We start from the raw sequence: 6,087 nt of genomic DNA, 5'->3' as shown, positions 1-6,087 counted from the left end.
TAACAGCTGCTTTCTTTTGAAACATTGCACTTGTGAAACTGTTCCAAATGTATGTGTGTCAATACTATTACAGACTGGGCTCATCCATCGGTTAACTGCCTGGTTTGCTATTAGTGAAGAAAATCCTTCATGAATGATGTCTCGGGCTGGCTAAACTAACCCTGAGAAACACCAACTCAGCCAAAGCTGCTGAAATGCGTACACCTGTCTAGCAGTAGGGAGGGAAAGGCTGGCCCTTCGAAAGTAAAACTTCCTCAGCTCCAGCATCAGGTCCAGTGTTGCCAGGGATCCCAGCCAGGATACATCATTCAATAATGCTCGGAGATTAATCCCTTGAGAACGGCTAAAGGAGTTGTGATTTTGAATTGAAGTAACCTACACCTATCCTCCTGCCTTTCTCAGTCCCTGAAAATAGGGAAGATCACAGCTGTAACAATCTGTTTGCTCCTTCTCCTGAGATCAAAAAAAAGCCTTGATTTAGTTTAGCAGCTTTGACTAAAGAAAATCCTTTCATCTTCCTTCATAATAAATCTTAAGCCAGTAGGTCATTGGACTACGACTTGCCTCAAATTACCTCTGCCCCTTCTCCATGAACCTCAAAAACATGTGAACATAACCAGATTTATCAGGCACAAACAGAACCTGGTTATTCTGATGGCAAGGACCCTGTAAAACTGAATATCTTGATAAATATTTACAGCAAGAGATTAAAACATTTTTCCCCTTTTCTTCTTTCCTATGGCTATTTATTTCTGTCTACCATCCACAGTTTGTGGGCAGAAAATAAATTCTACAGAAGGTTTAGCATGTAAGGGTTGGGTTAACTGAATCATAAATTATCTGGATAGCATAAATATTGGCTCTATCTGGCAAGATTAAAGATCCCAAGAGCAAACACAATAGTTTACACACGAAACTGTGGCTAGAGGGAGACTTCCAAGTCTCAAAACAGCATTGCAGCCAATGGATTAAAGCTCTCAATTATGTAATCTGTATGGCAGCCATTTTGCAGTCATTCTACAGTTGGTCTGGGGTGTGCTGCTCTCAGTACAGAGATCTCATCATTGCAGTACTTCCCAGCTGTCCATTGCCATCCCAAAACAAAAATCAGCCAAACTCTATAAAATCTGGACTTGGTTTTGACATGAAGACATGTGTGTGTGTGTGTGTGTGTGTGAGTGCTTAACTGAATGTACCTATAATAGATAGCACAAACCACTTTTTCAACACAAAACTGAGAGCTAACAACTGAACGTAACTTTAAATTCCTTGGCTTTTGCTAGATGGTATCAAACTTGACCCGTATTTTTTTTTTTCTGTGTAATATTTTACAGAATGTTGGACTAAACCACAATTATTCAAATTACGGTGCAATTTTTTCCACTTATGAAATGTTAGCAACCAGCTCTCAAAATATTAGTATTCCAATCCTGTCCTTTTTTGAGCCCTAGTTTATAATATAAGAAATAAGATATTTCATTAAACAGAATTGTGTGGGAGATGCATATCAGGAATGAACAGCTATCTGGGACTCAGTGACATTGCTTCGCTTTTTCCTATAGTTTTATCATCTGAATTCTCATAAATACTGAAGGGGCTTTATAATTTACAACAAGTATTGGACACAGAGCAGAGCTGGTTGTAAAAGTTTAATTAAGTGAAATATTTTAACAAGAAATTCAGAGAACAATATGCCCTGCTCTCAACCAAGTGATCGTAGAAATAACATTGACAAGAAACGTGTGTGTTCCTAAATGAAAAACTTTTGCAAGAAGCAGGAAAGTAAAAGTTTTCCAGAACTTAGGCTGTGCAACATTATCTAGAACTAGCTTAAAATAAGCATTATAAGATTACTTCCAGTATATACCAAAGGCCCATAGAGTGTAGTATCTGTCTCCAACACTGGATTATGCCAGTAACATTTGTTTGGCATCCATCACTATGTTCTTACATGGGATAAGTTGAACCATTCGATTGCTCAGTAAAAGACACTAAACACCATACACTTCTGCTGCAGGCAGATTTACTGGTCAAATGGGAAACAAGGATTTATTAAGGGGCAAAGCTGATGTTTGTTCTGTACATGGAACTCCTCTTGACATCCAGAGTTGGTTGCATTTCATTGATATAGAGCCAAATCCTGGCCCAAATTAAATCAATGGCAAAATATCCATTGGCTTCAATGGGAGTAGGATTTGGCCTGTTGTGTATGTATAATTTGAGATGCACTTTGGGATCCTACAGAATGAAAAAGCTATATTATTATATTACATACAAGAACCTCTGTTGAAAGAACTCAAAGGCTGGAAAGTTGAGCACTTACAAGTTCAGAAACTCCAGAGCGAAGGTTGCCTGTGCAATATTAATTTGGCTTCTTTTTTGCATATGAATTATGATACTGACTTGCCAAATATCACATAGGAAGCCTGTGGCAGAACCAGGAACAGAGCCAACAAGAAAATTTCCCTACTCTTCTTGCAATTCTCTGCCTCATTTCACTGTTCATCAGGGGCATGGAATAAGGCCGGGCTCTTGTAGACCAAAAACCTTTGTGATCAAGTCAGTAAAGTAACAAAGTTGGCCCCTATGGTGACTTAAGTAGAAAACATTGGGGATATGAGAATTCAGCTCACTCTATTTCTATTTTACAGTTATATTTTTGTGTTTGCACTGGGGCACTGTATGATAAAAGCCCTGATACTCCAACTGCAACGGTGAAACAAAGACCTTGATTATTGCTTCTAGCTACTATCACCTAGCTAAACATTTCCTACCAGGGTTATAAATGCTGTGCCAATACCTAGCAACAGGCACATTGTATTATATCATTAGTAATAATTCTGCTGTAAAAAACATATAAACACTCATCTTCTCTTAAAGAAACAGCATCATCCATGTGCACATTCCCCAAGAAATAACTCTTGTGGCACCTCCATAAGCAAACAAAACTACTAAAGTATTGCTTATTTGGTTGAACATGCCTCTGTACCACAGTATTCAAAATCACCACTTATCAAGCTACTTGTTTATTTGCTGTCAGATCTTGCAGAAGTACTCCTTGTTCCTATTTCACTGGGAAGGTTCATATACATAAACAGGGTTTTATTAATGCTCTTTAAGGTCTTATTCTTACTACATGGCTGTGCCCTGTCATAGAGTGTTAGGCATCCCCTCTGCCTCCCATGGAAGTAGAAAGCACCTCAGTACTTACCTGCAAGGCCAGCATGGACTTCATGAGACTACTGTTCTCATCACCTAAGTTCTGGCATGCTTACATCCCTTGTATCTGCGTTTTTTGGATATTGCCATGTTGGTCTAAGGACATAGGCAGGCAAGGTTCTTTGATTAGATGTGATATCTTTTATTACACCAACTGAGTAGTTAGAAAAAAGTTCTTAGCAAGCTTTAGGGCATAATCGCCTGTCCTCAGGCATAGGGAGTCTGTGTTGGTCTCAGACTCTAAGGAAAGAGAGAAGCTTAAAGTGTGGCAGGATGTCAGTGAGAATGTAAATAGGTAGAAATTAGAAAGACAAAAGGTAAAGCAAGGAAGGGAGGGGGAAGAAAGTGGGGAGGTGGGGAGGCCAAAGGGAAATACTACAGTGGTAATAAGAAAAGGTAAAAAAAAAAGGCTCTCAGTGAAAAAGGAAATAGTTGGAAATCAGGAGGACAAAGGGCAGAAAAGTAGAGGAGAGGAGGGGAGAAAAGATAGGAGAAAAGAATGCAAGAGGTCAGGGCAGGCAGGTATCTGGTGAATCAGATGTCAGGCAGGTTGTAATGCGTCATAAATCAAAGGTCTATATTGAGTCCATGATTTCTTGTATTCAGTAGCATTGGCGACACATAGGGGGAGCACAAAGGGGGCATGTGCCCCCCCGAGATTGGCCCCCACCAGAGCTTTCACCAGCTTCTGCTAAGATGTAAGAGGTGTGGGTTCAAACCTCCTGAGGCTGAAGTGGGCCTGAATCTCAGGGCTAACTACTAGGATATTTACAGAAGCGGAAGATCCTTGCTCTGCCCATATAGGTAACTTGCCTGGAATCTGAGCAACCAGATGTGCATTGTAGCAAAAGTTAAAATTTCCCAGTGGAGTGAATGAAGAGCCATATGCTTCCTACATAACTGAGGATCTGTTTCTGGAGTCATTTAAATGCTGCCCATTGAAAAGAATGAGAACTGCATGCCCCTTTAGGACAAAGAAGAATTTGCCTTTAGGAACACACAAGCTGTATGGTTATGTTCACTGAAAGCACAGGATAGCTCTGCAGCTACACAAAGGAAATGGGATGCTTCGTGACACTGGCTGTCTACCTCAGAATTTTTCCAGCAGTTATATGTTAGAAACTGAAGGTAGTGGGTAAAGTAAAAATTAGCTCTCAGTGTTACAAAGGCTACAAGGGAAAAATTCACAAAATTAATTTCCATAACTCTCTTTCTCCTCCTATCCTTATGCCTCTCCCCCACAGCCAGATACATTCCAAAATGGCTTCCAAGCAAAGGAAATATTAAACATGAAAATACCAAGTTGTTTCATAGTGGTACCTTTGCAATTATTACCCTATTGAAAGATTACATTTGACTATATGGCCACATTTTTTTAAACAATAGCTTTTTTTTTAAACATAACATAGAGTGCTCTTATCCTGATGAGTTGAGCTCTTCTTTTCAAATATTCATGATCATCATGTTTGAATAGAATCAGAGTATCATAGAAAATGATGGTTGGAAGGGACTTCAGGAGGTCATCTAGTCCAACCCCCTGCTCAAAATAGGTCCAACCCTAACTAGAATATCCTACCCAAGGCTTTGTCTAGCTGTGTTTTAAAAACCTCCAAGGCTGGAGATTCCAAAATTTCTCTGGGTAGCCTACCTTCCTAGTGAAAAAGTTTTTTCCTAATATCTAACCTAAACTCCCCTTGCTGCAAGCGGAGACCAAATAGCAGAACTGTCATGTGACAAATTCAGGCCCATGATAAAATGAATGAAAGTCAAGAACTGTGGCTTCCTGTTGATGCCAAAAATAAAACAGGGGTATTCTTTTTGAAAAATTAGACATACATATGCCCATATAATGGTAAATGCATGGCCACCACCTCAAATAAGAGGCTAGCCATGTGGACATTCTAGCGGCAAAGAAAGCACCAAGCAGCCCAGGTTTCATAGTCCCATAGTTTCATAGATGTTAAGGTCGGAAGAGACCTATTAGATCATCGAGTCCGATGCCCTGGGCAGGAATGAGTGCTGGGGTCAAATGACCCCAGCCAGGTGTCTGTCCAATCTCCTTTTAAATACCTCCAAGGAAGGGGACAGTACCACCTCCTTTGGAAGCTTATTCCATATTTTGGCAACCCTCACTGTAAAGAATTTTTTCCCAATGTCCAATCTGAATTTGCTCTCTTCCAGTTTGTGGCCATTATTTTTAGTTACCCCAACAGGTACCCTGGTAAACATTATATCCCCTATTTCTTGCTGGCCCCCTCTGATGAGTTTGTAGGTAGTAACGAGATCACCTCTCAGCCTCCTCTTGCGGTTGTAGGACAACATGGAGGAGCAAGCAACACAAGGAATTTTAAGCCCAAAAAGAAGCAAACTCAACACTGATTAAGAGATTTCTTGAACAGGAGAAGTCTCAAGTGGAGAAGGATCATGCTTATAGAACATTTATTCACCAGGTTATTCAACAGGTTCTAATATCCGGCTCTGATACCAACATAGGTGCCAGAAATAGAAGTTGTGTCAGCATATTGCCATATTAGCATGCCACCATTTTTTGCTGTCTGGACTATCATGCCTCCTTCAGCACGTTTCTGATCTAGTATATAATTGAATTTTCATTTCCCAGTCAAATGAACTCTATGTAGCTTCATGACCCATGGAAGGAGAGGGTAAGTAGTAGCTCCTAAAGTTACAGTGGGCACCAACACTCCATTGAAAGCAAAGCACCATAAGGGAATAAGACACCAGCCTGTCCCCCCATGTCAGATATCCTCAGAACTCTCAGAGCATGCATCTTTCATATATTTCCCAAATTAATATTTATAAATTGATTCCCATCTTCCACCAAGCACTGAAGAATAATGCAAACTCCTT

The sequence above is a fragment of the Alligator sinensis genome, unplaced genomic scaffold (genome assembly GCF_000455745.1).
Source record: "Alligator sinensis unplaced genomic scaffold, ASM45574v1 scaffold200_2, whole genome shotgun sequence".
NCBI classification, from domain to species: domain Eukaryota; kingdom Metazoa; phylum Chordata; order Crocodylia; family Alligatoridae; genus Alligator; species Alligator sinensis.
This window is presented reverse-complemented; position numbering follows the sequence as displayed.